Source organism: Dipodomys spectabilis, unplaced genomic scaffold (assembly GCF_019054845.1).
Source record: "Dipodomys spectabilis isolate Male_0828 unplaced genomic scaffold, ASM1905484v1 ptg000137l, whole genome shotgun sequence".
Lineage (NCBI taxonomy): Eukaryota > Metazoa > Chordata > Mammalia > Rodentia > Heteromyidae > Dipodomys > Dipodomys spectabilis.
In genome coordinates this window covers 571,907-585,482 of record NW_024870814.1, presented here as the reverse complement: position 1 = coordinate 585,482, position 13,576 = coordinate 571,907, and the positions used below count along the sequence as shown (strand labels likewise).

The 13,576-nt window shown below is 34.6% G+C and overlaps 1 pseudogene; it reads right to left on the bottom strand.

Moving 5' to 3' along the window:
* Nucleotides 1–7,252: 7,252 nt before the first annotated feature.
* LOC122116900 lies at nt 7,253–8,024 on the bottom strand (annotated as a pseudogene).
* Between the last annotated feature and the right edge of the window lie 5,552 nt (nt 8,025–13,576).

The window sequence follows — 13,576 nt, the reverse complement described above, 5'->3', positions numbered from 1 at the left end:
AAACAATTAAAACACAATTGGTAGTTTGTTTTTGAATGTAAATTTAAAATATTTAAAGAAGTTAGCTAAATGTAGCAAAAGTGAGTGTGTGTGCACGTGTGTGTGTGTGTGTGTGTGTGTGTTTAAATATGCTAGTGTGAATTTACCAAAGCTTTCTGAAGCTTTGTGTCAAAGCTTTCTAAAACTTCTACAAGACATTTCTCATTATAGGCATACAAAATACTGTACATGTTAACCTATATACAAGAATTTCTGTAATTAATTTTTCTTCAATATTCTTTGGATTGCAATTATGACTATAAAATTATCTAACAACACATTTATCAGCAATGGTACTTTCAGCAAAAGATTGATACTATTTCCCTGTTACTCCAATACCAACAGATTTTATATCCAAGCGACTTACATGAATTTTCCCTTTCTTATTATTAGTATTTGCTAATAATCATTCCCATTTTCCTTAACTATTTATTATTCCTAGTTTAGTATGATATGCATATTACCATTGCAATTCTCTCCTATTTCCCAATTAACTGATGTATTTGAAAACTCTCAGTATGTTTATAGATTGACAGTATGTGTATACAATTTGTGGTATAATGTTCGAAGACTCTATACTCAGACTATAACTAAAAATCATAATAAATTTCAACAATAGGTATCATAAAGAAAATACAAATGAACAATGAGAGAAATGGCATTTAATACAGTGAAAGGTATTATAATTTCACAACACTCACAGAAATTTACATATCTGTAAAATATTGTAAAATTTTGTCAAGGAAGCAAGGAGAGGGAAAAATCTAAGATACTTTGTAAAGAAATATTGGATTTCACAGACATTTTACAAGCACTGTTATAGCACATTTCAATGATTTTTTTTAAAGAAATATTTCCAAAGTATATTCAAAGCAGCATCTGTTTAATAGTGAAGAGAAATCAATAAACCATACATAATTCAACACATGTTCACTGGTTAGAATACAAATATGAGTGCTACATGTTTTCAATTTTGGATAAAATTCACAAGGATCTGTTACTAACCAGCAGCAATTGGAGCTGGAAGTCTGGGCTTCACTGTTAGGGATACACCCAAAACCATGGATTGAGTGAGAAAGAACATGCAAAAAACCTTTCTTAGGCAGACATGAGTGATTTTTGCAGAGGATAATTAAACAGTTGAGTTGCATTCATACATAACCTTTGGACAATTTTCCTCAAGATTTTCAAAGATCAATTTCTACCTCTATTCTATCTACTTCTTTTCATTGTTCATAGCATTTCCATGAATATACACAGTGGGTTCTACATGTAATAATGTATTATATTTTAAGAAATGCATTGTTAGCTCCCCTCGTCTTTTTTAATTTGAGAGTTTTAATTAGCTTCAATTTGCTTGAACAGAGTGAATGCAAAGTGTATTGGATTTTAATTTAAAATGCTATTTCATAGTTGATTTAAGTACTAAAATGTAATACACAAATTACACTTTTAGTCAAATGACTCTGAAGTATTTTTTGAAGTGTATAATTAAAATATTCAAATGTGTACTGATAAACCACTTTAGGAAGCGCTGGAGTACTACTAAAGGTGACTGGGAATAAAACCAAATCCCAAATTCTTCTGTCCATGCCATTCTCAACACCTGGTAGACACTTTGAATAATTTGTTTTTGAAGTACTTCAGAGTGAGATGCTTTTCACTAGTTATTAACATAACTCAGTAGAATTAGTCTAGTTTGCATTTTATAGGCATTTATATGTGGAACATATTTTCGAATAACTACACCTCATTACCTTTAATAAGAGCGGGCTGATACTATTTTGATGGAGACTATTCACCACCTTCATTGGCATGTATGATTTAATAAATGTGTTTATCTTATGAACATAATCATCATCATCTCCCCATCATAAAACCTTTTAAGCTCTTGACTTTTCTTAAAAACAACCTATTCTGAACAAATAAAATAATGTTCATCATTTTTTGTCATGTTTCCTTTCTCAGTTTTCACAAAGAGCTTAATTTGCCTGCAAGATATAATTTTATCATGTAATCTATAGAGCTATAATTTTATCATATAATCTACATAACTATAAATGAGAAAGACAAACAGGTATTTTAGTTTGTCATATGGCAACAATCTGGTTGAAAGATAATTGTTACACTGGTCCCCTTATCTTGAAAATCCTGTTTTTCTGCTTATATGTTTTGTTGTACCCATCTGATCATTTGCTCCTTAACTTTTACTCATTAATTCTGGCACCCATTGTGAAATTCCCTGATACAGTTTTACACTATTTATTACAAATGGCTCAACTTTGATGAGTTGAAAGTGTCTTTATGTGTGTTTCATAAAGTGTCTTTATAAATAGATAATATTAGAGTGATAACCCATAATGTACAATGATACCATGACACATTTTTAAGATATTATATGAAGTTGTTTGAAACCCTATTACTAATAAATCCATGAAACCATTACATTTTTGAAGTCCTTAACATTGCTTAAATATGTTTGATGAATTGATGCATCCATGTGAAAAGTGAGTTAGGTAAATCGACAGGATAGGTGGATTGGGAGAGATAGGGAAATAGAAAACGTGTCTCTGATCAAGATGTCTTGCACTTACAAACTAACAGGTTGAATGGAAATCATTTTGTACATCAATTTAAGGATAATAAAAATACTTTTAGTGTTTATTCTATGTCTCTGACCTTTTTCACTCAAGGCTACTGCTCTACCACTTTGAGCTACAGCTTCACTTCTGGTCTCCTGGTGATTTTTACTGAGTCTGTGAGATTTATTTTGGCTTAAAACTGTGATCCTAAGAACTCAGCTTACAACATAGCTAGTACTATAGGCATGAGCCACTGGTACTAGGATTATGTATAGAGTTTAATCTTTATTTTAAAAATAGATTTTAAAATAACATTTTAAAACATTTCCATGGAGAGAGAGTATTGATAATTATTCTTAAATCAGAATTATTAAGTCAACAAAACATCACAAAACTAAGAGTTTAGAGGTAAAGGAAAGAAAATGAATCAATCCTGGATGTGCATATAATTCCTAAGTAGCCATAAATCTGTGCAATGTGAAAAGCTTGGCCAATGTGCAAGTGAATAAGCAGATGCAGTATGATCTGAAGTATCACTCACTTCTAAGGCATTGATTCATTTCTGTTTGGTAAAATTGAATGACCAGTACATAATTCACAGCTACATCTTTTTTTGTTTAACAAATTGAATTACTTTGGTTAGTAACTGATCATTTGAAAAGTTCATAAATATTAATGGAATGTTCTGAAATGTTCCATTTATTGTCCATGAATAGTCGTGAAAGATAGTAAAAGAACTTGATTGAAAATCACTTCTGTAATAAACCATACTTCATTGGAAATTTTTCCTCTAATGTCATGGTTTTATCTTCTGTTATTCTTTTTCATCAGTAACATGGAGAATAGCAGTGAGAGTGACTTAGAAATACAAGTCTGAGACATCATGCATAACAAAATTCATGGCTTACATGGGTTTAATGATCCTTAGGTTTGTTGTCTTTGGCTCCACATGCAGGTATTTTCCATACTCAACTAGGCAATATATTTTTTAGAGTAATGCAGTAAGGTATCTGCATTACATATGAGAACAATTGCTGATTCATTTTTTATGTTCAACATTTTTAAATGACTGAAATTCTAGAATTAAATAATTTGGGAACATAACATAGCAAAGATTATTTTTTTGTCTGTATAGGTGTAGGTGCTGGGGCTTGAAGTCAGGATCTCCCCTATCTGTTTGGCCTTTTTTCCCTACCATTTTAGTGATGCTTTCAGTTTTGGTTTATAATGTTAACACAGAAGAATTTTAAAAAATGTGGACAACCAAGACTATTATAAGGAGACTTTTGCTTCAAAGTTAAATAAATAAGTTTCCCAATTCAGGGACTTGATATCACAGATCTGATCTTTTAAAAGAAGGAATAAAGAATCTTCTTGCTTCCATATGTAGCAGAATTTAAGCAAAGGTTTCTGGGCATATTGTTTACTAGAATTTGTTCAATATCTAACTGCTTGCAATTCAGGTTAATCATGGAGGCTTTGGCTTTGAACTGTATGATAATAGTCAAAATTCAAGTAACCCAAATAGTAATGTAAGAGAATGCTTGTAATGTCTACTGGCCAAATTATTAGGAATTTCTTTACTCCCCATACTTGAATCTAATTTCTTCAAAAATTCATTGAGCTTAAGCTACTCCAAAGGATTTTGATCTGATTGTCTTAAATGAATTAGTTAGGCATGGGAAATGTAAGACTTACTATCCATGACCACTGTGTTACCCAGTAAACATGAAGCTCTGATCTTTCCTAGAACAGCTAAGCATTTTGTTTTGTCTTGTGATAAAACACTTTTTGAGGCAGCCTTCCATTCTGCTAGAAGGTGTCAAGTGATAATAATATTTCTAAACAAAATTAGGGAATATAATGGTGAATTTGAACTTAGTAGAGATTTCTTAAGTTATTAAAACACAAGCCATCTAAAACATTTCTAGAAAGTGTATTCAATATTATTATTTTTTATTTTTTATAGATATTGCACATGTCATCAAGAAATTGTAAATGGGTAAGAAAAGTATCAGAAAATATTTGAAAATAATATTTCTGATAAAAAATTAGTATTATTATTTATATGCATGAAAACATGACTCAGTAAGGATGGCATTGCCCCATTCATTAGGAAATGGAGACTTGAAAAAATCATATTAAATGAAATAAGCCAGACTCCAAGAAACATAAATTCCATGTTTTCTCTTATTTGTAATGATTGGAATATGTCTAAGATAGTCCTAGAAGAGGATCATAATAGGCTCAATAGCAATGTGCATATGACCATTTAAGATGATGTTAAGGAAAATTGGCTCTTCAGTAAAGATATTTCTTAATGTCTCTGGGGATACTTGCAGGGCCCGTGTGATATTGATCACCTTCATTATGTTGAGATTTTGAAACATCTTAGAAAGGAATCTTTTAACCAAGATTATTCCATAACTGTGCATGTGCATGAGTTTTTGTGTGTGTGTATATGTTAATACTTGTAATATGTCCAAATCATAGAGTAAAAAAATACAGACTCAGGATATTTTGGCAAAAAAGTCCCAGGATGAACAAAAGGAAACATCTTGTAAAAAGTATAGAGCACATTATAAACCAATACATCTGAGGTATTTTTGAGAATGATGCAGTGTTTTGTATCTATTTAAAATAATATAATCTCAATATAATAATATTACTAAAAGATTATCATTATAAGAGATTAACTCAGTCTAGTATGTTAGGCCGGTTTTCTATTGAGTATCCAACAAAAATCCTTAATATATTTTGGGATTTCTGATGCACAAGTTTTGACTCTTGTGCCCATTTATTTTGACAATAGATTCTTTGTTATCTTACTGTGTAGGTGAGGCAAAAATAAAATGGAGTATAGGGTAGAAAATAGATTTTAGTAGGAAAGTTTAATTTGATATCTGAAAGCTACTCTTCTATTAAGCATTTAGTTATGCATATTAAACATGCATATCTATGTATATATTTCTCTGATAACTCTACTTGAAATATTGAAAGTAAGCATTCTACAATTTCAAATATCAGTCCATGAGTAGTGGTATCTGAATTAAAAGTTGATAATTGATTGCAGATTATTTTCCAAAAGAGATATATGCATAAAGCATAAGGGCAGGCAAGGTAGAACATTTCTGTCATCTACTATGACATAAAATGAGGATCACTGAGGTTTTATTTAATCTAGTGTCCCAAATTTCACATGGAAAACCTGGATAGATGTGTTTTATTTTCATGAAATCAAGTGTTTAGAGTGTTCCCTTAGTTTGGTTAGCAATACTGATAAAAGTATGATTTGCTTTTCATATTTCTTTTCTAAATTTTGTCCTATTTTCTCCATTAGTTCTGGGATGACCTGTCTTACGTATATAATCTCTCTTTATTTCTTTGCTTTCTTTAATTTTCAATCTGGAATAATATTTCTCTTTGTGATATTCATGTTTGTTTTAAATTTAACCTGTTATAATTTATTCAATAATGGCTGATTTTGTAATTTAATCCTTGTTAATTTAGTAGATCATGTCTTTACTTCATATCAGAATTTTTCTTTTTTAGTGCATTTTTATTGTAAAAATAGTGTACAGAGGGGTTCCAGTTACATGAGTAAGGTAATAAGTATATTTCCTATCAAGCATTGTTAACTCCTTTGTTTTCCCCTACCATCCCTTCCCACCACACCAACCCAATTCTTCACTCCCTCCCCCCCACAAGTTGTAAAGTTCATTTTTTAATGAGGACAACACATTCAGCTTTATTTCAGTCAAATCACAACACCTTCTTTTCCAGCCACTGCAAGGTGAATCTACAATTTTAGATTACAGATCCACTTTATAAAGGTTTCCTGTGACATTATTGCAAGCCTTTTGCTTTTCTTTAAAACAAAGCAGTCCCATTTCTACTCAAAAGTAAAACTCTATTCCAGTAAATGGTACATACATGAAATTACAGTAACCAGACAATTAAAAGGACAGTCAAGAAATCTTCCAACAGTTTATTAGAAAGACTATAGACATTAAAAAAAATTCCCCACTGTCATGAATATAAATTGAGGTTTTTTAGCCTGGTTATAAGTTGAATCAAAAAATATTTAAAAAAAAAAAAACCAATTTTCTCACTCATTTGCCATACTGACGATGCAAATACAATCTGGTCTAAAATGTACATACTCTCAAGCAATAATGTACAGCTTTCTTTGTCCTCCATGCTAAGAGATGTAAAAGCTTAAGGGTCAAACAATACCAAATGTATAGGTTTTAAAAACCATCTAATTTAGGGCATTCACTAGTTTTAGCTAAGATACATCTGGAACACTGACAAAGTGATCATTTATATATGATAATGTGAAGTAATTTTTTCAAAAAATAAACTTTAGTGAAACAATCTTGAAGGATACACCAGAGAAACGACACGTTTTATGTTTAAGGTGTTAGCCAATTTGTTTCAGTCACTTTTGAATCTATGTTCTGGGAATTTAAAATTTATTTGTCTTACTCTAAGTTGAGAACTTCCTATCTTGTCAGTAGCTAAGTTATGAGTAAAGGGAGACTTAGGTGAATTAATTTACTTATGACTTATTTTACTTATGCTCGATTGCCTAGGGATAGACCTCACAGCTTCTTGACATCTGGGAAATGTTCATGCATAAGGATATATTGCCCTAGCTAACTTAAAGTTGCCCAATACAATGGTATATTATCAACCCTTAGTGAAGCCTTTAGAAACAAAAACAGGTTGAAAAAATGGGTTAAAGAGGCAAATACAGCATCTGCCTTTAGAGCTATCAACTCAGGAATTTTCTCAATTATGAAATCTTGTAAAGAAATTTCTTTCTCAAAATCCAAGTGATGACAATACTCCTTATTCCAGATCCGACATTTTTTTTAAGTCATCACTATCTTGTGAATCATCATCTGCTCCATCCACTTCTGGTAAATCTACATCCTCCATCACCACCCATGTTGTTCATCGTCTCAGAGAAACGATCAAATTAGACATGACTTCTTCTGAATCATCTTCCCAGTCTTTCCAATGACTGAAGTCCACACTGAGCCAACTAAGCTTTGCCTTCTCTTTTCCACGACTGGCCAGATTCTCCTTTTCTTAAACAACGTAAAAAGAGATTGTACTTTTATGCTTGGAATCGTTTGGATCAATACGGTGAAAAAGATCGATTTCATTTCAATGTCACATTAAAATTGCCACTTCCTCCAAGACAGCTGGAAGTTAAGCTTGGATTTTTCCAAGTTTACATTAACAACTTTACTGTCTTCAACACAAAATTCAATGAAGACACAGCCCTTGGATCGTCCCATTTCGCAGAAGCAGGCTGCATGGTGAACGAGGCCAGGGACAGGCGAACAGGTGGGCGGGCCTCTCTGGTGGCGGGGGGCAGTGGACCCAACTCCTCTCTGGTGGCGACTCCAGGGTCTTCTTAGGGTCCTGCCTCTTCTTGCTCCCACAGGCAAAGGCTAGCAGAGGTGGCAGCGGGATGGACCTCCATTCCCAGAAAGCACCACGCGCATGAGCTTCTCCTTGGTCGAAGAGGAGTGGAAAGTGTAGGAAAAGGGGCTTGAGGATGGAGAATGAATATGTGCGCGTGCATGCAAGCTAGGGGTTCGTTTTCAACATAGTGTCTTGTACATATCATTGTTACAATGGGTCAACCTGCATCCCTGTTTAAGCATTTTGTTTTTTTCTTTTCCACTTCCCCAAATCAGAAAAGCGTATATACAAGATGCAGAGCACCAGAATCAAATACAGTGAAAACAGGGGTTATACTGTGGGGGAAGTATGTACAAAAGAAACCAAAAAACCCCACATAGTACATTATAAGTACGTTAAAAACAATAGAGAGAAAGAAAAACAAAATAAAACAAAAAAATGTCCCTGTCTTGGGGTTCATTTCACTTAAAATCAACTTACATGGTCATATGTGCATAGCTTTTGAACTTTCTGCTTGGCCTAGACATATATTCGTTATTGCAAATAAGGGAAACCATAGGACCTATGTTTCTTGAGGCCTGGCTTACTTAATTTAATTTTTCCAAGTTTTTTACATTTCCTAAGAATTGGGGCAATGTCATTCTTTCTGATGGAGGTATAGAATTCCAGTGTGTGTGTGTGTGTGTGTGTGTGTGTGTGTGTGTGTGTGTGTGTGTGTATTTTTTTTCTTGATCCATTCATCTTCTGAGGGGCATCTGGGTTGGTTCCATATCTTAGCTATAGTAAATAATGCTTCAATAAAACATAGAAGTGCTGGTAGCTTTAGTATAGCCTTGTTTGTGATCATTTGGATAAATGTCCAGAAGTGGGATTGCTGGGTCATAAAGGCGTTCTATGTGGAGTCTTTTGAGGAACCTCCATACTGCTTTCCAAAATGGTTGAACAAGTTTACATTCCCACCAACAATGCATTAGGGTTCCCTATTGGCCACATCCCCTCCAGCATATGTTGTTATTAGAGTTCTTGATTATAGCCATTCTAACTGTGGGGAGGTGGAATCTCAATGTTGTCTTGATTTGCAATTCTTTTATGGCAAGAGAAGTTGAGCATTTCTTCATGTGTCCATTGGACATTCTTGTTTCCTCTTCAGAGAAGTTTCTCTTTAAGCCTTTAGACTGCTTATTTATCAGACAGTTGTTTCTTTGAGAATTTGTCGTTGGGGGACTTAATTTTTGAGTTCTAAGTGTATTTAAAATATGAGACCCTTATTCTTTGTAAGTATGCTAAGATCTTCTCCAATCCATGGCCTTTCTGTTGATCTTGCTAGCTATGTCCTTTGCCATGCAGAAGTTCTGCAGTTTCATGCAGTCCAATTTGTCCAACCTTTCTTTGATTTCTTGTGTTTCTGGGTCTCTATTAAGAAAATTTCAGACTGTGCCAAGGAGACGCAGGGTTTCTCTTATTCCTTCCTGTAATGTTTTCAGGGTGTCTGCTTTGACTTCAAGGTCTTTGATTTTTTGGAGTTGATTCTGGTGCAGGGCAATAGATAAGGATCCAGCTTTAGTTTTCTACAAGTGATTAACCAATTTGCCAGCAGCATTTACTAAAGAGACTGTCTTTCTTCCATTCTATTTTAACTCCCTTATTGAAGGTTATGTGGCTATAGGTCTGTGGGTCATTTCTAGATCTTCATTCCCATTCCGTTGGTCCTCAGGTCTGTTTTTGTGCCAGTACCAAGCTGTTTTGATTATTATGGCTTTGTGGTAGAGTTTGAAATTTGGTATTGATATTACTCCAGCACTGTTTTTTCTGTTTAGGATCATTTTTGCTATTCAGAGTCTTTTATTGTTCCATATGATTTTTTGGATTGCTTCTTCTATTTCATTGAAGAATGAGGTTGGAATATTGGTAGGTATCACATTGAATTTGTGGATAGACTTTGGAAGTATTGCCATCTTCATGAGATTGATCCTCCCAATCCAGGAGCATGAAGGTTTCTCTACTTCCTAAGTTCTGTTTTATTTTCCTTTTTCAGGTTTTTAAAGTTTTCCTAGTAGAGGTCCATCTACTCTTTAGTTAATTCCTAGTTATTTTATTTTTTGTGAAGCCATTACAGAAGGAGTTGTTTTCCTGAGTTCAGCTGCGCTCTTCTCCTTATTGGCATACAGAAAAGCCATTGACTTTTTTTTTTGTCTGTCATGGGTCTTGAACTCTGGGCTTAAGTGCTGTCCCTCAGCTCTTAAGCTCAAGGGTAGAGCTCTACCACTTGACTTACAATGCCACTTCTGGTTTTCTGGTGGTTTATTGGAGATGAGTTTCATGGACTTTTTTGCCTGAGCTGGCTTTGAACCACTATCCTCAGATGTCAGCCTCCTGATTAGGTAGTATTATAGTCATGAGCCACCACCGCCCTGCTAAAAGCAATTGATTTTTATGAGTTAATTTTATGGCCTGATACTTTGCCAAAGTTTTGAATAAGCTCAAGTAACTTGGGAGTGGAGTCCAGGGGAATCTTTCAATACAAGATCATGTCATCTGCAAAAGGGAGAGTTTTACTTCATCTTTCCCTATTTGGGTCCATTTTATGTTTGCATCTTGTCTTATTACTCTAGCTAGACATTCTAATACTAAGTTGAAGAGAAGTGAAGAGAGTGGACATCCTTTCCTCCCTGAGTTTAGAGGAAATGGCTTTATTTTTTCACCATTAAGTATAATGCTGTCCTTAAGTTTAACACACCCTTTATTATATTGAGGAATGTTCCATAGATTGCTAAATTTTTCAGAGCCTTCATCATAAAGGTGTGTTGGACCTTGCCAAATGCTTTTTATGCATCTATTGAGATAATTATGTGGTTCTTATGCTTGCTCTTGTTGATGTGATGAATTATATTATTTGATTTGCATATATTGAACCAGCTTTGCATCCCTGAAATGAATCCTGTTTGATTTTGCTGTATGATTTTTGTATGAATTGTTGAATTCCATTGGCCATTTTTGTTTTACTGTGAAAATACCTTACAGAGGGGTTACAATTACTTGGGAGAGATAATGAGTACATTTCTTATAAAGCATTGTTGCCTCTTCCTTTGTTTCCCCTTCCCATCCCGTCCCATACCCCCACTCAATCCTCCCCCTCGCCCCCACCAAAGTTGTAAAGTTCGTTTTCCACATAACGACTTGTACATCTCCTTGTTGCAATGGGTCCACCTGTATCCCCATTTAAACGATTTGTTTTTTCCCTTCCCCTCCACAAATTATACCAACATCAAATACAGTGAAAGCAGGGGTTATACAATGGGGGAGGGACATACAAAGCTACAAAGAAATCATCTTGTAAATATGTTAGAAACAATCTCATGAAAGAAAAGAACATTTGAATACTTATCTTGGGGTTCATTTCCCTAACATCACCTTATCTGACCTTTTCTGCTTGACTCAGACATATACTAGTTATTGTAAATAAGGGAAACCATGGGAACTATGTTTCTTTAGGCCTGGCTTACTTCACTTAGTATAATTTTTTTCCAAGTCTTTCCATTTCCTAACCAATGGGGCAATGTCATTCTTTCTGAGAGAGGCATAGAATTCCATTGTGTATATATACCACATTTTCTTGATCCATTCATCTACTGAGGGGCATCTTGGTTCCATATCAGCTATGGTAAATAATGCTGCAATAAATATAGTTGTGCTGGTAGCTTTAGTATGGTCTTGTTTGTAAACATTTGGGTAAAGGCCCAAAAGTGGGATTGCTGGGTCATAGGGGAGCTCTATGTGGAGTCTTTTGAGGAACCTCCATACTGCTTTCCAATGTGGCTGAACAAGTTTACATTCCCACCAACAATGCAGTAAGGTTCCCTACTGTACACATCCCCTCCAGCATATGTTGTTATTAGAGTTCTTGATTATAGTCATTCTAACTAGGGTGAAGTGGTAACTCATTGTTGTTTTGATTTGTATTTCTTTTATGGCTTGAGAGATTGAGCATTTCTTCATGTGTCTATTGGCCATCCTTCTTTCCTCTTCAGAGAAGTTTCTCTTTAAGTCTTTAGCCCACTTATTTATTTAGCAGCTGTTTCTTTGAAGATTTGTTTTTTGGGTGATTTAATTTTTTGAGTTCCAGGTATATTTTAGATATGAGACCCTTGTCCTTTGTATGGCTAGTGAAGATCTTCTCCCAATCCATGGACTTTCTATTGATCTTGCTAGCTATGTCCTTTGCTATGCAGAAGCTCTACAATTTTATGCAATCTCATTTGTCCAACCTTTCCTTGATTTATTGTGTTTCTGTGTCATTATTAAGAAAATTTTGGCCTGTGTCAAGGAGACCTAGGGTTTCTCCTATTCCATCCTGTAATGATTTCATAGTGTTTACTTTAACTCCAAGGTCTTTGATCCATTTGGAGTTGATTCTGGTGCAGGGTGATATATATGAATCTAGCTTTAGTTTTCTACTACTAGTTAACCAATTTTGCCAGCACCATTTACTGAAGAGGCTGTCTTTCTTCGATTCTATTTTTTAGCTCCCTTATCAAAGATTACATGGCTATATATCTGTAGGTTCATTTCTGGGTTTTCAATTCTTTTTTTTTTTTTTTTTTGGTTAGTTGTGGGTTTGAACTCTGGGCTTGGGCGCTGTCCCTCAGCTCTTCAGGTCAAGGCGAGCACTCTACTGCTTGAGCCACAGCACCACTTCCGGTTTTCAAGTGGTTTATTGGAGGAAAGTGTCTCCCGGACTTTCCTGTCCGGGCTGGCTTTGAACCGCGATCCTCAGATCTCAGCCTCATGAGTAGCTAGGATTATACGTGTGAGCCACTGGCACCCTGCATGGGTTTTCAATTCAATTCCACTGGTCCTGTTCTTGTGCCAATACCAAGCTATTTTGATTACTATGGCTTTGTAGTAGAGTTTGAAATTTGGTATTGATATTCCTCCAGCACTGTTCTTTCTGTTAAGGATCGTTTTGCTATTCGGGGTCTTTTATTGTTCCACATGAATTTTTGGATTGCCTCTTCTATTTCCTTGAAGAATGAGGTTGGAATATTGATAGTAATCGCACTGAATTTGTAGATAGCCTTGGGAAGTATTGCCATTTTCATGATGTTGATCTTTCCAATCCAGGAGCATGCGGGTTTTTGCAGCTTTCTTAGTTCTGTTTTGATTTCCTTTTTCAGATTTTTAAAATTTTCATCATAGAGGTCCTTCACTTCTTTGGTTAAGTTAGTTCCTAGGGCTACTACAAATGGAGTTGCTTTACTAATTTCAGCCACACTTTCCTCATTGTTGGCATATAGAAAAGCCACTGATTTTTGAGGATTAATTTTATACCCTGCTATTTTGCCAAAGTTTTGAGTCAGTTTGAGTAATTTGGGGGTGGAGTCTGTAGGATTCTTTAAATACAAGATTATGTCATCTGCAAAGAGGGAGTTTTACTTCTTTCTCTATTTGTATCCCCTTTATATTTGCATCTTGTCTTATTGCTGTAGCTAGGCATTCTAATACTAGATTGAAGAGCA